At 44.8% G+C, this 21,232-nt stretch overlaps 1 protein-coding gene and 1 pseudogene across 1 annotated transcript in view; one reads left to right on the forward strand and one right to left on the reverse strand.

Annotated features, from left to right (window-relative positions):
* The window catches only part of LOC141213638 (uncharacterized), a 30,400-nt pseudogene extending 21,657 nt beyond the window's left edge, over positions 1–8,743 (reverse strand).
* A 1,308-nt stretch (positions 8,744–10,051) lies between these two features.
* LOC141213615 (uncharacterized) overlaps positions 10,052–21,232 on the forward strand; it is a 33,831-nt gene continuing 22,650 nt past the window's right edge. Inside the window, exon 1 of the mRNA XM_073665223.1 lies at positions 10,052–10,138. The gene's annotated coding sequence lies outside the window, so the exon portion shown is untranslated. The remainder of the gene's footprint in view (positions 10,139–21,232) is intronic.

A 21,232-nucleotide genomic window follows, 5' to 3' on the forward strand; every position in this document is an offset into this window, starting at 1 on the left:
CACTAAGAGGATCGGTTGGTGCACCTGGGAGCCGGGTTACGGGTAACTAGAAAAGAATGGGTAAGTCCAGCTACCCACATACCTCACCTCTGGGTGTGGTTAACGGCCTATAAAATGAAGGCTGTTGTTTGGCACATGGTCTGTGTGTTTGGAGGGAGCAGGTCTTCTGTGTATGTTTGTCTTCAGACCAAGCCAGGACCCCAGCTTGTGTGCCACACAGGCCTGGCTGAGCAGAGACCTGCTAAGGACATTTACTTTATTTGCCTGATCTAAAGGCTATTTGCTTTTATGTTTGGCTTCTGGGTTTATGAAGTAATAAACCCACATGAACTTTTAAAGGAACATGCCTCATGTTTTCCTCCCATCGCATCCAAGTGAGTAAAACCCCTACAATATGTATAAAGGAAAGGGTATGGTACTCAGAGAATGTTTCAATAATCCACCTCAACGCAATTCCCCAACAGGTTCATTAGGAGGCTTGATAGAGGGATAATAATTGATGATGTTCAGCATAGTGTGCCTAATAGCCAGGTGTCCATGTTTAAATAGCCCACTTCATCCAAAACCCCTCCCAGACTAGGAGGCCCATTCCCATTCCTAGAGGTGAATTGTCACAGGATATACAGAAAGGAGTCTGTCTACAATAATGTACAGCACCTGCACAACTTCTCATGAGCTAGAGGTTCGATAATGTCCATTCCCTAGTGTGCATGTCCGGAAGTGACGTGCTTTACACTGAAACGCCAGATAAACTGATTGCCGCCACGCCACTCGTACCTGTGACTGCGCATGCCCGTAGTTATAATTCCACACCGGAGCGCATATTGTCCGCGATTGCGCATGCCCAGATGTCTGCGCTCCACACCAGAGCACATAAGGTATTGGATTGCATTCCACCAAATGAAAAATCCTATCTCTGAGATCAGCGTCATGGGAGACTAAAAACAAGTATTGCACATCCTCCCATCATGTAATAGGCATGTAGATCTACTTTATCACTACAAAATATATGGGATGGTGGCCCACAGTAAATTCCTAAATGGTCATATTTGACCCCTATTGCATAATTAGAGATACACAAGGAACACCACACTTGTTAGTTACTTAATAGTATAAGTGGAAATAATTCTGATATAGAAGCTCAGAGCTCTCAATGAGGTAAAACAATATGTGAACCTCATTCACAGGGAACTGACTAGCAATGGGTAGAGTATAAAATCCAAAAATGTAATCCAGAATGGACCTGTATTCACACAAAACAGGCATAGGAAATTTGCTCATTGAGTCCCTTAGGTGTTTATGAATCAAGTCTGGAAATCCACTTACCGTATTTTTCGGACTATAAGACGCACTTTTTTCCTCCAAAATTTTGCGGCTTATGTTGGGGGTGTGTGTATATATATATATATATATATATATATATATATACACACACACACACATACACATGGGGTGTGGGGGCAGTGGTAGCGGTGGAGGAGCGGGGCACAGGAGGCAGCAGCCGCCTGCTGCAGCCTACATTGTCCCCGCTGCTAAAAAAAATGAATATTCACTGCTCCCCACGCCCATGGGGCTTGGGGAGCACTGAGTATTCATGCTCCTTAATAGCAGCACACAGTGTAGCCGCGCTGCGGCTCCTGCTACTGCCGGAATCGCCTGTGCCGCTGTTAAAGGGCATGAATATTCAACCTCTCTCCAAGCCCATGGGTGTGGGGAGGGGTGAATATTCATGCCCTTTAATGAGCGGGCACACGAGATAGCCGGCAGCAGCAGGAGCCGTAGGGCGGCTCCGCTGTGTGCCGGCTATGAAGGAGAGTGAAGTCACTGCTCCCCGCGCACACAGTCCCAGCGTGGGGAGCAATGACTTCCAGCAGCTCATCTCTCCTTGTGAGCCGCGCATGGCAGTGACGTCATGCGCGGCTCACATGCAGAGATCAGTGTGGGCAGACAGGACGCAGCGCTGGAGGAGAGAAGAGAGGTGAGTAGGAGTGTTTATTTATTTTTTTATGTCCAGCATGATGGGGATTAGGGGGACCATGCATGCTAGGATAAAGAATGAAGGGTGCCATGCATACTAGGATAGGGATTAGGGGTGCCATGCATACCAGGATAGGGATTAGGGGTGCCATGCATACCAGGATAGGGATTAGGGGTGCCATGCATACCAGGATAGGAATTAGGGGTGCCATGTATACCAGGATAGGGATTAGGGGTGCCATGTATACCAGGATAGGGATTAGGGGTGCCATGCATAACAGGATAGGGATGAGGGGTGCCATGCATAACAGGATAGGGATGAGGGGTGCCATGCATAACAGGATAGGGATGAGGGGTGCCATGCATACCAGGACAGAGATGAGCGGTGCCATGCATACCAGGATAGGGATGAGCGGTGCCATGCATACCAGGACAGGGATGAGGGGTGCCATGCATACCAGGATAGGGATGAGGGGTGCCATGCATACCAGGATGGAGGGGTTCCATGCATACCAGAATGGAGGGATGCCAGGAATACCAGGATGGGGATGGGGACCACGTATAAAAGGAAGGGGGGGGCATATATACCAGGATGGGGGATATTGTCAGAATTGGGGGACAATACTCCTATACCAGTGTCAGCAGAAGACCCCCTCCCCCTTAAAAGTGCATCATGACCACATTTTTTGCTTAATTTTTTTAAAATTTTCCTCCTCTAAAACCTAGGTGTTTCTAAGGCTATGTGCACACGATGCAGAAATGAAGCAGAAAATTTCTGCATCATTTCTGCATCTCCCTGGCAGAAAAAACGCATGCAGATTGTGCATGCGTTTTTCCTGCAGAATACATGCGGATCCACATCCAGATTCACATGCGTTTCCGCATGCAGATTGACAAGCGCTTTCCAGGCGATTTTAGCATCACCTGGAAAGTGCTTGACAACTTGGTCACACTATATAAATCCATGCAAACAGCATGGATTTATATAGTGTGACCCGAGAGAGTGTATATACTTACCTCCGATGGCCCGCGCTGTCCTGCTCACTCCGTTCTCCCGGCTGCCGGCAACTTTGAATTGAAAGACCTGCCGACGTCAGCGTCACGTGACCCGTCACATGACTGACGTCACCGCAGGTCCTACAACTCACTTCAAGTGCCGGGAAGCAAGCAGGAGCGGTGCGCGGGCCGACAGATGGTAAGTATATATATATTTTTTATTTTATTCTTGTTTTACAGCTTTTTTAATGGTACCTGGATGTGGATGAGACTCTCCTCTCCTCCACACCCGGGTACCATCCGCACATTAGAACGCACCAATTACACAAGTACAGATGCAGTCTTGCGGAATTGGCGCGTTCTAATGCAAGTCAATGGCGGCGAAAACGCCACGTTTCCGCAAAATTAAATGACATGCTGCGGATTTTTGAGCGCAGCGTTTACGCTGCGGAAAAATCCGCATCATGGGCACAGCACATGCGGATTTCAATTGGAGAACATTGCTTCCCTTCTACCATGCGTTTTTCATGCGTTTCCGCGGCGTTTACGCAACTGCAAAAACGCCGCGGAAATGCATGAAATACGCATCGTGTGAACTCAGCCTTATGGTCCGGTGCGTCTTATAGTCCGAAAAATACGGTACTTTCCTTTTTGAGGATACATCTATTGAGATCACCTCCTCTCACATTGGGTTTAACTATCTCAATGATACAAAAGGAGATGTCTCCGGTTTCACCTCAATGTACACTGTTCATGTGTCTCATTAATGGGGTATCCCGAACATGGAGTATTTCGCCCAAATGCACTCCATCCTCCTCCTATACTCCCTCTTGGTCATGCATGCATAATCTAGGGGACAGGTGCATGTGGCCATATATAAAAGTCCTGAGGTTTTACAGTTGGAATAATCCCTCTGGAAAAATTTTTTACCTGTAGAGGAACTCGAGAAAGATTTACATGGTCTCATCCAATTACATGTACAACTTTCTCCACATCTAAAGGTCTGGAACTCTCCCGCCGACCGTAGCTGTATGCGCTGAGCCAGGGCACCGCAAAACCTTTCAAATACCGCCGGATCCTGGGGGAAAGTCTCCTGACGTCCCGGGGAGCGTTCCTGGAAAGCAAGACTGCCGCAATGACCCGCACCAGGCAGCGGGATCCCGACCCTGGAAGAGGAGGTAGGGGCCAAGATGGTGCCGTAGCTCAGGAGGAGGCGTCCAGAGCGAACACAGCATGCTCCAGGAGGATGTCGGCTGCTGCACGCCTGGAGAAGTTTGCGAGGGTGGAAGCAAGTGACAATAAAGCTGGACTCTCAGAGTGGGAGGCTGGGGCAGATAATGACATGGAGGATTAGCAGAGTACAATAGGTACAGTGAACTGTGAGGCTGATGGCTCTGGAGATGATGGGCAGGACAAAAATGTGGAGTCTGATGTTGATCCTGATGTGGGAGAACCCACTTTGAGGCTGCGTGCCCACGATGCGTTTTTCATGCATTTCCGCTGCGGAATTTCCGCAGTGGAAACGCATCAAAAACGCATGGTAATCCGCACCCCATGGTCCCCAATGGCATTCCGCAATGTCAATGCACATGCTGCAGATTTTTCCGCAGCGATTCTGCAGCGCAAATAAATCCGCAGCATGTTCATTAATTTTGCGGAAGCGCAGCGGAAGCACCGCCATTGACTTGCATTGAGACGCATATAATGCGCGTCTGTACATTTGTACAAGCGGATTATATGCGTCTCTATGTGCGGATGGTACCCAGTTCTGGAGGAGAGAAGACTCTCATCCATACCTGGGTACCATTGTACCTGTAAAAAAAAGAATAAAATAATAAATAAAGTTTATATTCACTTGTCCGCCGGCCCCTGCAGCGCTTCTCCTTCCAGGACCTGAGATGACGTCGCGGTCATGTGACCGCAGGCTGTCTCGCGAGATGCCGGCAACCCGGAAGAAGCCAGGACGAGCGCGACAGCACACGCGGCGTGGGATCGGGGGTAAGTATAGCTTTATTTTTTTATTTTTACGGTCACACTGTATAAATCCATGCCTTTTGCATGGATTTATACAGTGTGACCTAGTTGTCAAGCACTTTCCAAGTGATGCTATCGCCTGGAAAGTGCTTGTCAGTCCGCATGCGGAAACACATGTGTTAACGCATGTGGGTACGCAAGTGAATCCGCATGTATTCTGCAGGAAAAACGCATGCACAATCTGCATGCGTTTTTTCTGCCAGGGAGATGCAGAAATGCTGCAGAAATTTTCTGCATCGTGGGCACATAGCCTGAAAGATGTGTTTACTGTGGTGTCGTATTGCAAACAAACGCTTACTAAGCTGTCAAAGCAGGTTACTGGTGTGCAAGCAGAAATTACTAATATTAAGGCTATGTGCCCACGTTGCATTTATGAAGCAGAAAATTTCTGCTGCATAAATGCAAGTCCTCTCCCGGAAAAACACATGCGGAATTCCGCACGCGTTTATCGCGCATTTTTCGCGCGTTTATCACGCGTTTTCCACATGCGGAATTGCCTTGCGTTTTTTATGCATTGGACAAAGGCAATTCCGCTTGCGGAAACGCAAAATTAAATGACATGCTGCGGATTTTTGAACGCGGCATAAATGCTGCGGAAAAATCCGCAGCATGTGCATAGAACTTGCGGAATCCCATTGGGGACCATGGGGTGCGGATATACATGCGTTTTTCAAGCGTTTACGCTGCGGAAATTCCGCAGCATATACGCTTGAAAAATGCTTCGTGGGCACACAGCCTTAAGCTGTCATGCAGAAAGCCGATGTCCACACAGGAGAGGTGGAGGAAAGAGTGAGCACGGCTGAGGACACTATAATATGTGTACAAGCTGCTCAAAAAAAGCAGGACAAGCTGTTAACTGATGTTATTGCTAAAAATGACGACTTGGAAAACAGGTCGAGACATAATAATGTCAGGATAGTGGGGGTCCCGGAAAAAGCAGAAGGATCAAACCGTACAGAATTTTTTGAGAATTTGCTGTTGGAAAAATTTTGAGCTGATAAACTGTCGAAGGTCTTTGTTGTAGAGCGAGCTCATAGAGTCCCACTGAGACCCCAGCCTCCAGGAACAGCCCCCCCGAGCCATGCTTGCTTCTGTAATAAGACAGTCAGACGTGGTAAAGGGATTTTGGTATGGAATAGTTGAGGAGAAGATAGCGCTGTACGCAGATGATATTTTATTATTCTTACAGGACCCTCAGGCATCATTACATGGTGCAATAGCTATCATCACTAGATTTGGTCTGTTATCTGGGTTACAAATTAATTGGGATAAATCTCATATTATGGAAATAGATACTTTGGATGGCTTAGATGATGAACACGTAGAACGTACACAACTTAGATTAGTACGAGAGTTTACATATCTTGGAATTACAATAACACTACCAGTAAAGGAGTACTTTCAGTTGAATGCATACCCAATAATTGGGAAATTAAAAGATAAAGCATCTACGTGGAGCAAAATGCGCCTCTCGGTGGTGAGACGCACCATCTTCTTAAAATGGTGATGATGCCAAAATTGCTATATGTTTTACATAACTCCCCTGTGTGGATTCCTTGGTCGGTGTTCCAGCGTATTAATTCAATATTTAGGGATCTGCTTTGGAGTGGAGGAAAACCCAGGATTAAGCTGGAGACTCTCCAGAGGCCGAAAGAAGAGGGGGGTCTCGCCTTACCAACCCCGTGGATATACTTTTTGGCAGCACAGTCCCAACATATTAGAGGGTGGGCGCTGAGGGCAGTGAAAGGGACTATTCAGGCGGTTTTGGACGCTCATCTTAAAAAAAGTCCATTGGTGGTGGGCCTAGAGTCGGGATTTTTTGGGAAGAAAGGCAGGTCATACCCGACCTGTGGCCTAGTCCATAAACTATGGACGAGGGTGAAGAGGATTAGTCATATGTAGGAATCTCCTCTTTACACCGCTCATCACCCCTCACATATGTCTCTGTAGTATTAACCCCTTTGCAACCCATGCTGTATTAGTATGCACAAATTGCATCCCCCCGTTCAGTGAGGGCTGCTGCACTGAGCCCGCACTGAACCGAGCACATGTCAGCTGATTCTTACAGCTGACATGTGCCCACAACAGCCGCGGGTGGAATCGCGATCCACCCGCGGCTGTTAACATGTTAAATGCCGCTGTCAATCTCCGACAGCGGCATTTAACGCGCGCTTCCGGGAAGCGCGTCCTAAGCCCCGCCCATCGGCGACCCCGTCACGTGACTGCGGGTCACCGATGGGTGCGCATGACAACCCAGGGTCTGCAGCAGACGCCTGTGGTTGTCATGAGCTGGTCGCTATGAGCGCCACCTAGTGGCCGGCGCTCATAGCACAGGACCAATTCTGCTATATGCAGGGGATCTCCTGATCCCTGTATGTAGCAGAGGCGATCGGATAGTTGCTGCTTCTAGTCTCCTATGGAGACTATTGAAGCAAGCAAAAAGTGAAAAAAAAAAGTTTTTAAAAATATAAAAAAAATTAAAAAAATATAAAAGTTTAAATCACCCCCCTTTCGCCCCATTCAAAATAAAATATAAAAAAAAAAACCCTACATAGACATATTTGGTATCGCCGCGTTCAGAATCGCCCGATCTATCAATCTAAAAAAAGAATTAATTCGATCGGTAAATGGCGTAACGAGAAAAAAATTCTAAATGCCAGAATTAAGTTTTTTGGTCGCCGCAAAATTGCAATAAAATGCAAAAACGGGCGATCAAAACATCGGATCTACCCCAAAATGTTATCAATAAAAACGTCAGCCCGGCGCACAAAAAATAAGCCCTCACCCAGCCCCAGATCCCGAAAAATGGAGACGCTACAGGTCTTAGAAAATGGCGCTATTTTTTTTTATTTATTTATTTATTTTTTACCAAATTTTGGATTTTTTTTTCACCACTTAAATATAAAATAACCTATACATGTTTGGTGTCTACGAACTCGTAATGACCTGGAGAATAAGAACGACAGGTCAGTTTTAGCATTCAGTGAACGTGGTAAAAAATAAAAATAAAAAACAACTGTGGTATTGCACTTTTTTTGCAATTTTACCGCACTTGGATTTTTTTTCCCTTTTGTCCGTACACGATATGGTAAAACTAGTAATGGCGTTGAAAAGTACAACTCGTCCCGCAAAAAATAAGCCCTCACATGGCCATATTGACCAAAAAATAAAAAAGCTATGGCTCTGGGAACAAGGGGAGCAAAAAAGGAAAAAACGGAAAATGCTCTGGTTCTTAAGGGGTTAATATGGGTCAAATCTTCACCCTGAAACAAATATTGTAAAAGTCACAGACAGATGGAGAAGTCACATCTATGATCAGCTCTAATCCTGCCATCTCCACCGTTCTCATTACACAAGTATAAAACATAATAATGGTGGATAAAACAAGACTGAATCCAAAAATACAAAACCTTTACAGCCGTCTACACATCATAGGAGAGATCTCATGACTCCTTCTCTCCATCTACCTGATGATCCTGAGGAACATTGGGATCTTCTTGTTTACAGTCCTGTGGAAGAAGAGGACAGGGACATCTCTCTGGTGTCCTCTTACTGGATAGATCTGGAGGAAACACATACAGGGACTGAATTCATTCATTACATACAGATAATTATAGGCCGTGTGTATTTAGTCCTGTCTATTACCTGGTGATGTGAGGGGCTGGGGAACCTCCATCATGACATCCTTGTACAGATCTTTGTGTCCTTCTAAATACTCCCACTCCTCCATGGAGAAATAGACAGCGACATCCTGACATCTTATAGGGACCTGACACATATAATGATACAGTCATCCCCCAGATCCCTTCATAGCGTTACTGTATAATGTCCCAGCATTCCCAGCAGTGTCACCTCTCCAGTCAGCAGCTCAATCATCTTGTAGGTGAGTTCTAGGATCTTCTGGTCATTGATGTCCTCATGTATCAGGGGGTGAGGTGGAGGCCCCGTGATTAATCTCTGGTTATGGAGAGACACATTAATAAATCTCACTACAGACATTTCCAGAGTCCTCACCTCTTCAGTTCTGTCCATCCGTTATTCCCATAGATAAGAATGATGTAATGTGATGCCATCAGAATCTCTCACCTCTCCAGTAAGCCGGAAGAGGATCTCTAGGGTGAGGTGTAATATCCTCTCCACCATCTTGTCCATCATTTTCCTGGATAAATCAGGAAAATGTTCTTATGTAGACGACTTTCACTGAGAGGATCCGGTATTTTAGAGATCTGAATGAGAAAAAGATAAGCTGATGGATAAGACCATTTTTCTGTAAACGATGATGCGGAATCCAAAATGTACCACGAGTACCCTTCATCCCTTAATCTGGTGTTCAGGTCTATTGCCTGTATATTAAAATCTGTGACATTCGAGCAGTACCTTCTCAACCGTAATATTTGGCCCTTGGGTTTTCCTCTTTTTATGGGGATAGGGGTGGTGGTTATCCCACTTCAATAGTTTATTAGTGCTTGAAGGTTTATGGTAGATGAGTGTCCCTATGGTCCCATTACAATCCTTCTTGATCAGTACATACAGGAAAGGCAACTGGTAATAATTGGTGTTGGTCTGCTCCTTTAAACAAAATGTACAAAAGAAAAAAAGAAAGGAAAAGGAGAAAAAGAAAAAGGGAAGGGAAAAGGAGAAAGGGGGAAAAAAAAAAAAAAAAGATATAGAAACCATATGTGTCAGGACCTTTATATATATATATATATGTATGTTTTTGTTTTTTTTTGTTACCTTAGTAACCGCAGAAATGAATATGCTAAGGGAAATAACTTTGCCTATGTGGCATAATCTGATTGGAGTAAGCAAAGGTGCTGCTATATATGCCTTCTATTGATTTGGACCAATGGTGCAGGCTTCATAACTGATGTGCATAAAGAAAAGGACCTTGCCTATGTGGCCTAATCAGATTGGAGTAAGCAAAGGTCCTGTTATGCATCTCCTCTATTGATTTGGACAAATTGTGCAGACGTAGTAAATGATACGTATCAAGAAAAGGACCTTGCTTATGTGGCGTGTTTCGATTGGAGCATGTGACGGCCATGACATGAATCCCTCCTATTTTGAGTCAGCTGATCACGCAAGTGCAGCAATCGTTTAACACTACCTTCCACTTGTGGATTGGATGTAGGTAAGTTAATGCAGATTGGTTCCTGAAACTGAGGCATTCAGGCTATTATGAGAATGCTGATATATCGCTTTAATCTCCACCAATGTGGTTCCTTCTGGCCTGAATGACAGCTTTATCCTCCAATCATTTAAATGGTAGGTAACATTATAATGATATGATCTTCATGATTGGAAATAGGAGAGTCTATTCTATTGGCACATGGCTACAACAATACACATTGGCTTAGAGCCCAAACAGAGGTGATAAAAGCTACCTGGCGGCCATTTTGGGTGTCATTTAGCCTCTATCCCCTGAAGACGCCGGTTAGGCGAAACATGTCGGGGAGGCTATAATTTTAGATTACAATAGGACAGGTAGGGAATAGTGCAATAAGTGGTCCGCGGCCACAGGCATATGATAATGGAAATAGATAGGATGGCTATTGGATACACAGTTATGCCAATTGAATAATCCTGATAGTCCTCACTACCTGCGCCTATATTGGAATTTTAATATAAATTACTACTATAATATGGATTTAATTATTAAAAGTTAAGTTTTATAGAGCTTTAGTTGGGGGTTCTATTTGCCAACAGGCAATATGTTAATGAGAATCATTTTGGAAACTAGACCCCTTAGGGAACCTATCTAGATGTATGGTGATCAACTTGAACACCCAGGTGCTTCACAGAAGTTTATAACATTGAACCGTAAAAATAAAATGTTCACATTTTTTCAGCAAAAATGTTTTTCAGCTCCCAATTTTGCATTTTCATAAGTGTAACAGGAGAAATTGCACTATGCAATTTGTTGTGCAATTTCTCCTGAGTAAGCAGATACCCCATATATGCGGGAAAACCACTGTTTGGGCATGCGGCAGGATTCAGAAGGAGAGGAGCGCTATTTGACTTTTTGAATGTAAAATTTGCTTGAATAATTAGCGGACGCCATGTTGTGTTTGGAGAGCCCCTGATGTGCCTAAACAGTGGAAACCCCCCACAAGTGACACCATTTTGGAAACTAGACCCCTCAGGGAACTTATCTAGATGTGTGGTGAGCACCCTGAACCCCCAAGTGTTTTACAGAAGTTTATAACATGGAGCTGTGAAAATAAAAAAATCAAACTTTTACCACAAAAATTATGTTTTAGCCCCAATTTTTTATTTTCACAAGGGTAAGAGGGGAAAATGGACCCCAAAAACTGTTGTGCAATTTTTCCTGAGTACGCCAATACCCCATATGTGGAGAAAATACAGTGTTTGGGCACAAGGCAGAGTTCAGAAGAGAAGGAGCACTGTGTGACTTTTTGAACGCAAAATTGGCTGGAATCGAGAGCGGATGCCATGTCGCGTTTGGAGAGCCCCTGATGTGCCTACGTAGTGGAAACCCCCCACAAGTGACCCCATTTTGGAAACTACACACCTCAAAGATTTTATCAAGGGGTATAGTGAACATTTTGAACCCAGAGGAACGACACAGAATTTGATAACATTAGGTCATCATATTCAATAAGTTGTCATTAGTCTTGAGTGCAAGTGCTCGCTATTTGAGTTTGCATCGGGTGCTCAGATATGCACCATGTATCGCGGGTGCTCGAGTGACATGCTCGTGTCCCCGACCCGCATGCTTCACGGTTATTAGACACCCAAAAAAACCATGCGGGGATCGCTGGTGCATGGCAGGCAATCACCGCAAGGTTTTTTTGGCTGTATAACAGCTGCAAAACATTTGGGGCGGAGACTCGAGCATGTCACTCGAGCAACCGCTATACTCAGTGCATACCCGAGCACCCGATGCAAACTCAAGTAGCGAGCACTTGCGTTCAACATTAGTCACCATATCGTCATTTTTTTTTCTCTACTTCTGAAAAAATCCCAACCCCAACCCTAACGATAGCCCAACCCTAACTCTAGCCTAACCCTAGCCCAACCCCAACCCTAACCCTAGCACAACCCTAACCATAAAGTTTATTTTTTACGCCGTTCCTCGTGCGGTATAAGTGATTAGACGACTTTATTCTTCAGGTCGGTGCAATTACAGTGATGCCAGATTCATATCGGGTTTTTATGACTGACAGCTGTCACACACTAAAAGACACATTTTTTTGCAGACTAGTTTTTACATCGCCATATTTTGAGAGCTATAATTTTTCCATATTTTGGCCGACAGTCATGTGATGGCTTGTTTTTTGCGGGACAAGTTGACATTTTTATTGGTACCATTTTCGGACACGTGACATTTTTTGATTGCTTTCTATTCTGATTTTTAGAAGGCAGAATGAACAAAAACCAACAATTCAGGAATTGGTTTTTAGAGTTTTTTTTAATGCCGTTCTGCATGTGGTAAAATTGATAAGGTAGCTTTATTCTTTGGGTCAGTACGTTTACAGCAGTACTACATTTATATATTTTTTTATATTTTGGCGCTTTTACACAAGAAAAACTATTTTATTAAAAAAAAAATAGTTTTTGCATCGCTTTATTCTGAGAGCTATAACTTTTTTATTTTTCGGCCGTTGGAGTTGCATGGTGGCTTGTTTTTTGAGGGATAAGATGACGTTTTCAGCGGCACCATTGTTATTTACATTCGTCTTTTTGATCGCGTTTTATTCCATTTTTTGTTTGGCGGTATGATGATAAAGCATCGTTTTTTTTTTTATCGTGTTCACTAAAGGGGTTAACTAGCAGGACAGTTTTATAGGTCAGGTCATTCCGGACGCGGCGATACCAAATATGTGTACTTTTATTGGTTTATTTTTTTTTTTCCATAAGATTATTTATTTATGGGTACAATATATTTTTATTTTTTTTTTTTCATTTTTTTTTCTGACATTTTTATTACTTTTACACATTGTCCCACTATGGGACTTTCACTTTTTGCAGCCTGATCGGCTGCATGACATAGAGAGCAGCAGCTCCCCATGCCATGCAGCCTGTCAGCGCTGCACAGGGAAAAGTTACTTTGCTCGTGCACTGTGCATGACCAAAGCAACTTCCTGCCTCCTGGTGTCCCGGATGTTGTCATGATGACGTCAGGTCACCATGGCAACATCCGGGACCGGACTCAGATGCCGCTGGACGCCGGCAGAGAAGGTAAGTATCGCGCTTACCTCCTCTTGCCACCGGAATGCTGCGATTGATTTCGATCGCATTTCAGTGGTTAATGTGCCGGGAGCGGTGCGGGACTGCTCCCTGCACATAGCACTGGGTGACAGCTGTAACAATCAGCTGACACTCGGCGGCGATCTCGCCCGCACCGCTTGTGTGCGGGCGAAATCGCCAGGGTGTATTAATACGTATCAGGCCCATAAGGCCCAGGGTACAGATACGTACTAATACGCCCTGGGTCATAAAGGGGTTAAACACGCCAGCATACATCCATTACTTAAAAAAACATCCCTCGACCAGAACTGTGCTGCTAACTACAGACCTGTTTCCAATCTTCCCTTTATCTCTAAACTCCTGGAATGACTGGTCCACTCCTGTCTAATACACAATCTCTCAGATAACTCCCTTCTTGACCCTTTACAATCTGGTTTCCGCTCTTTACATTCTACTGAAACTGCACTCACTAAAATGTCTAATGATCTAACAGCCAAATCTAATGGTCACTAGTCACTGGTGATTCTCCTGAATGTCTCTGCAGCATTCAACACTGTGGATCTACCTCTCTGCCTGCTCCTTCACTGTCTTTTGCTGGCTCCTCTTCCTCTCCCCTTCCCCTTATTGTCAGGGTTCCTCAATGATCAGTACTAGGCCCCCTTCTTTTCTACTTATACACCGCTCCTATTGGACAAACAATCGGTAGATTCGGTTTTTAGTACCATCTCTATGCTGATGACACCCAATTATACACCTCTTCTCCGGACATCACCCCTGCATTATTACAAAATACCAGTGATTGTCTTTCAGCTGTCTCTAACACTATTTCCTCCCTCTATCTAAAATTGAATCTGTCAAAAACTGAACTACTCATATTTCCTCCCTCCACTAACCTATCTATGCTTGCCATTTCTGTTTGTGGCTCCATCATTACTCCCCAGCAAAATGCCCGCTGTCTTGGGGTCATACTTGATTCAGATCTTTCCTTCACTCCTCACATCAAATCACTCGCTCGCTCGTGTCATCTACACCTCCAAAACATCTCTAGAATCAGAAATTTTCTTACTTTTGACTCTGTAAAAACTCTTACTCATTCTCGTCTGGACTATTGCAACTCTTTACTTATCGGTCTCCCTCTTTCTAAACTTTCCCCTCTCCAATCCGTCCTGAACGCAGCAGTCAGGGTCATATTCCTCACCAACCGATACAACAATGCCTCTTCCCTGTGCCAGTCATTGCACTGATTGCCCATCCAATACAGAGTTCAATATAAACTTATCGCTCTTACCCACAAAGCTATCCACGATTCAGCACCACTCTACATCTCCTCCCTCGTCTAAGTCTACCACTCTACCCGTGCACTCCGTTCTGCTAATGACTTAAAACTAAAATCCTCCTCCGAACCTCTCACTCCCGTCTCCAAGATTTCTCGCATGCTGCACCAATTCTTTGGAATGCACTACCCAGGACAATTTGATTAATTCCCAATACTCACAGTTTTAAGCGTGCTGTAAAAACCCATTTCTTTAGATTGGCCTATCACCTCAACACACTTATCTAACTGTCCCAGTTTGGCCCATATTTAAATTTTCTTCAAAATCATGCTCATACCATCCATGCACTGAATAGCCTCTGCCTGTACTGTACACATACTGGCTGGCGACCAGTTCATGTAGTGTTATGTACTTACCCTATTTAGTATATTAAGGCTGTATTATACAATATATGTACATTTTACCTTTTGTGTCTCCCCTATTTCCTTATAGACTGTAAGCTTGCGAGCAGGGCCCTCACTCCTTCTAATATCTGAGTTAGGCTTATTCTGTAAAGTCTGTATAAGTCCCCCCCTAAATTGTAAAGTGCTGCAGAATATGTTGTAGCTTTAAAAATAAAAATTATTATTATAATAAATTCAGATGTAAATCTAAGGCCCACTCTATTGATGTTGAGTTCCCCGACAAATTAAAAAGATTGTTCACTCGTCCCTGACCAGGTGATAAAAATGTAGTCAATATATTTGTACCATACCCCAATATATGGATGCCATCACTTATGATCATCCCTGAATATTGTGGATTCCTCCCACTAGTCCAGGGATAAGTTAGCATATGAGGGGGCACAGAGGCTCCCCATCGCAGTACCCCTGAGCTGGTGGAAGTACTTCCTGTCAAAAAGAAAGAAGTTATGAGTAAGAATGAATTTTAGAAGATCCTCCATGAAGTCATTATGTCTGCTACACTCTATTGACCTCGATTTCAAGAAATGTCTTACTCCTCTGATATCATCCTCATGTGGTATATTACTGTACAAAGCCTCGATATCTAGTAAGGCCTGCTCCCCTACATGCATGTATACATGCTCGAGGGTATACATTGGGGGGAGCAGGCAGAGGGAAAACCATTTTCCAGAGGGATTATTCCAACAGCAGGACCTCAGGCGATACTGGGGGAACATTACACAGTGTGGGGCATCATACATACTGCATAAGGGGCATAATGGGGGCATTACACTGTGTGGGGGCATCATATATACTGCATAAGGGGGGCATTACACTGTGTGGGGGGGATCATACATACTTTATAAGGGAAACCTTGTGTGAACATGCATTTACATTTTGCATGCACATCAATTTATGTTCCAGTTCACACCTTCAGGTTTTTTCTTTGCAGTTAGTATGCTTGAGTGCATATAAAAGGGTGTGGCCACCCTTTGTCTGGGCTGGGACGCTGATCCTGCCTCGGTTTTATGCTTGCACCAGGGATCCAGTCTCTCTGTCCTTGTCCATATGTATGTCACTTGACAAATGGTAAGGTTTTTAATATTAGAGTTAGGACTGTCCCACAAGGGATGCCGTGACGTGGCGGGACAGCTTTTACATTATTTTGATCAAAATTATGTTAACTAAATACCCTTTATTATTTATTATTATTTTTGCACTGTGCGATTTATATTTACTTTTAATCATTTGGGTATTTTTCTTGTCTTTGGTTTCTCTTTGTCTAATGGCCTTGTGTGAACATGCATTTACATTTTGCATGCACATCAATTTATGTTCCAGTTCACACCTTCAGGTTTATACTTTATAAGGGGCATAATGGGGGCATTACACTGTGTGGGGGGCATCATACATACTGCATAAGGGGAATAATGGGGGCATTACACTGTGTGGGGGCATCATACATCCTGTATAAGGGGCATAATGGGGGCATTACACTGTGTGGGGGCATCATACATCCTGTATAAGGGGCATAATGGGGGCATCATACATCCTGTATAAGGGGCATTACACTGTGTGGGGGCATCATACATCCTGTATAAGGGGCATAATGGGGGCATTACACTGTGTGGGGGCATCATACATCCTGCATAAGGGGCATAATGGGGGCATTACACTGTGTGGGGGCATCATACATCCTGCATAAGGGGCATAATGGGGGCATTACACTGTGTGGGGGCATCATACATCCTGCATAAGGGGCATAATGGGGGCATTACACTGTGTGGGGGCATCATACATCCTGCATAAGGGGCATAATGGGAGCATTACACTGTGTGGGGGCATCATAAATCCTGCATAAGGGGCATTACACTGTGGGGGGCATCATACATACTGTGTAAGGGGCATAATGGGGGCATTACACTGTGTGGGGGCATCATACATCCTGCATAAGGGGCATAATGGGGGCATTACACTGTGTGGGGGCATCATACATCCTGCATAAGGGGCATAATGGGGGCATTACACTGTGGGGCCAGTAAAGGGGTCCTGTACTATGAGAACAATACGTTTCCTCCCTTCCTGTCTACATAGTTGGGTCGTATGTATCTATTACAGGAAACAGAACAAAAACCTTATGATTCTTATAAAGGGGCAACACAAGACCCCAAAAGAGTCTCCGTGCTGAAGGGGTTAATGCCCCCTGCGCCCAGTAATGGGGGAGCTCCACATACCTCCACCTGCAGAGCCGCCACCACATATATGGCTGCTCTGTGCGCACAGGAGCTGTGATGAGGTCACAGGAGGGGAGGAGTCAGGGGTCACATGATCAGGGGCCTCAGTGGATGCAGGACTCTGCTGTGCTGGTTGTCATGGTGCTGGATGAGCTGAAGTTTATGTGTGGGGTCAGGAGGGGTTTACAGTGTGGATGTAGCAGAGCTGTGTGTGTACGAGGTGTACGGAGCAGAGCCGCGCGTGTACGAGGTGTACGGAGCGGAGCCGCGCGTGTACGAGGTGTACGGAGCGGAGCCGCGCGTGTACGAGGTGTACGGAGCGGAGCCGCGCGTGTACGAGGTGTACGGAGCGGAGCCGCGCGTGTACGAGGTGTACGGAGCGGAGCCGCGCATGTACGAGGTGTACGGAGCGGAGCCGCGCGTGTACGAGGTGTACGGAGCGGAGCTGCGCGTGTACGAGGTGTACGGAGCGGAGCCGCGCGTGTACGAGGTGTACGGAGCGGAGCCGCATTTGGACGGGGCGGAGCCGCGTGTGGACGAGGTGTACGGGGCGGAGCCGCGTGTGGACGAGGTGTACGGGGCGGAGCCGCGTGTGGACAAGGTGTACGGGGCGGAGCCGCGTGTGGACGAGGTGTACGGGGGCGGAGCCGCGTGTGTACGAGGTGTACGGGGGCAGAGCCGCGTGTGTACGAGGTGTACGGGGGCAGAGCCGCGTGTGTACGAGGCGTACGGGGGAGGAGCCGCGCGTGTACGAGGCGTACGGGGCGGAGCCGCGCGTGTACGAAGCGTACGGGGCGGAGCCGCATGTGTACGAGGCGTACGGAGCGGAGCCGCGTGTGTGTACGAGGCGTACGGAGCGGAGCCGCGTGTGTGTACGAGGCGTACGGAGCCGCGTGTGTACGGGGTGGAGCCGCGTGTGTACGGGGCGGAGCCGCGTGTGTACGAGGCGTACCGAGCGGAGCCGCACGTGTACGAGGTGTACGGAGTGGAGCCGTGTGTGTGTACGATCACTAGATCACTTATCTTTATAAATGTACACATACAGTACAGAATATATACATACAGTACAGAATATATACATACTGACCCTATACACATACAGTACAGAATATATACATACTGACCCTATACACATACAGTACAGAATATATACATACAGTACAGAATATATACATACTGACCCTATACACATACAGTACAGAATATATACATACTGACCCTATATACAGTACCGACCAAAAGTTTGGACACACCTTTTCATTTAAAGATTTTTCTGTATTTTCTTGACTATGAAAATTGTACATTCACACTGAAGGCATCAAAACTATGAATTAACACATGTGGAATTATATACTTAACAAAAAAGTGGGAAACAACTGAAAATATGTCTTATATTCTAGGTTCTTCAAAGTAGCCACATACAGAACAGAATATATACATACTGACCCTATACACATACAGTACAGAATATATACATACTGACCCTATATACATACAGAACAGAATATATGCATACTGACCCTATACACATACAGTACAGAATATATACATACTGACCATATATACATACAGTACAGAATATATACATACTGACCCTTTATACATACAGTACAGAATATATACAGTACAGACCAAAAGTTTGGACACACCTTCTCATTTAAAGATTTTTCTGTATTTTCATGACTATGAAAATTGTACAGTCACACTGAAGGCATCAAAACTATGAATTAACACATGTGGAATTATATACCTAACAAAAAAGTGTGAAACAACTGAAAATATGTCTTATATTTTAGGTTCTTCAAAGTAGCCACTTTTTGTTTTGATGACTGCTTTGCACACTCTTGGCATTCTCTTGCTGAGCTTCAAGAGGTAGTCACCGGAAATGGTCTTCCAACAATCTTGAAGGAGTTCCCAGAGATGCTTAGCACTTGTTGGCCCTTTTGCCTTCACTCTGCGGTCCCTGCTCACCCCAAACCATCTCGATTGGGTTCAGGTCTGGTGACTGTGGAGGCCAGGTCATCTGGCGTAGCACCCCATCACTCTCCTTCTTGGTCAAATAGCCCTTACACAGCCTGGCGGTGTGCTTGGGATCATTGTCCTGTTGAAAAATAAATGATGGTCCAACTAAACGCAAACCGGATGGAATAGCATGCCGCTGCAAGATGCTGTGGTAGCCATGCTGGTTCAGTATGCCTTCAATTTTGAATAAATCCCCAACAGTGTCACCAGCAAAGCACCAGCACACCATCACACCTCCTCCTCCATGCTTCACGGTGGGAACCAGGCATGTAGAGTCAATCTGTTCACCTTTTCTGCATTGCAGAAAGACACGGTGGTTGGAACCAAAGATCTCAAATTTGGACTCATCAGACCAAAGCACAGATTTCCACTGGTCTAATGTCCATACCTTGTGTTCTTTAGCCCAAACAAGTCTCTTCTGCTTGTTTCCTGTCCTTAGCAGTGGTTTCCTAGCAGCTATTTTACCATGAAGGCCTGCTGCACAAAGTCTCCTCTTAACAGTTGTTGAAGAGATGTGTCTGCTGCTAGAGCTGTGTGTGGCATTGACCTGGTCTCTAATCTGAGCTGCTGTTAACCTGAGATTTCTGAGGCTGGTGACTCGGATAAACTTATCCTCAGAAGCAGAGGTGACTCTTGGTCTTCCTTTCCTGGGGCGGTCCTCATGCGTGCCATTTTCTTTGTAGCGCTTGATTGTTTTTGCAACTGCACTTGGGGACACTTTCAAAGTTCTCCCAATTTTTCACACTGACTGACCTTCATTTCTTAAAGTAATGATGGCCACTCGTTTTTCTTTACTTAGCTGCTTTTTTCTTGCCATAATACAAATTCTAACAGTCTATTCAGTAGGACTATCAGCTGTGTATCCACCAGACTTCTGCACAACACAACTGATGCTCCCAACCCCATTTATAAGGCAAGAAATCCCACTTATTAAACCTGACAGGGCACACCTGTGAAGTGAAAACCATTTCCGGTGACTACATCTTGAAGCTCATCACGAGAATGCCAAGAGTATGCAAAGCAGTCATCAAAGCAAAAGGTGGCTACTCTGAAGAACCTAGAATATAAGACATATTTTCAGTTGTTTCACACTTTTTTGTTAAGTATATAATTCCACATGTGTTAATTCATAGTTTTGATGCCTTCAGTGTGAATGTACAATTTTCATAGTTATGAAAATACAGAAAAATCTTTAAATGAGAAGGTGTGTCCGAACTTTTGGTCTGTACTGTACATACAGTGCAGAATATATACATACTGACCCTATATACATACAGTACAGTATATATACATACTGACCCTATACACGTACAGTACAGAATATATACATACATACAGTACAGAATATATACATACTGACCCTATGTACATACAGTACAGATTATATACAGTACAGACCAAAAGTTTGGACACACCTTCTCATTTAAAGATTTTTCTGTATTTTCATGACTATGAAAATTGTACATTCACACTGAAGGTATCAAAACTATGAATTAACACATGTGGAATTATATACTTAACAAAAAAGTGTGAAACAACTGAAAATATGTCTTATATTTTAGGTTCTTCAAAGTAGCCACTTTTTGTTTTGATGACTGCTTTGCACACTCTTGGCATTCTCTTGCTGAGCTTCAAGAGGTAGTCACCGGAAATGGTCTTCCAACAATCTTGAAGGAGTTCCCAGAGATGCATAGCACTTGTTGGCCTTTTTGCCTTCACTCTGCGGTCCAGCTCACCCCAAACCATCTCGATTGGGTTCAGGTCTGGTGACTGTGGAGGCCAGGTCATCTGGCGTAGCACCCCATCACTCTGCTGAAAAATAAATGAAGGTCCAACTAAACGCAAACCGGATGGAATAGCATGCTGCTGCAAGATGCTGTGGTAGCCATGCAGGTTCAGTATGCCTTCAATTTTGAATAAATCCCCAACAGTTTCACCAGCAAAGCACCCCCACACCATCACACCTCCTCCTCCATGCTTCACAGTGGGAACCAGGCATGTAGAGTCCATCCGTTCACCTTTTCTGCGTCGCACAAAGACA

Source organism: Phyllobates terribilis, unplaced genomic scaffold (genome assembly GCF_046119375.1).
Source record: "Phyllobates terribilis strain yellow unplaced genomic scaffold, ASM4611937v1 Scaffold_200__1_contigs__length_3551848, whole genome shotgun sequence".
Classification (NCBI taxonomy): Eukaryota; Metazoa; Chordata; class Amphibia; order Anura; family Dendrobatidae; genus Phyllobates; species Phyllobates terribilis.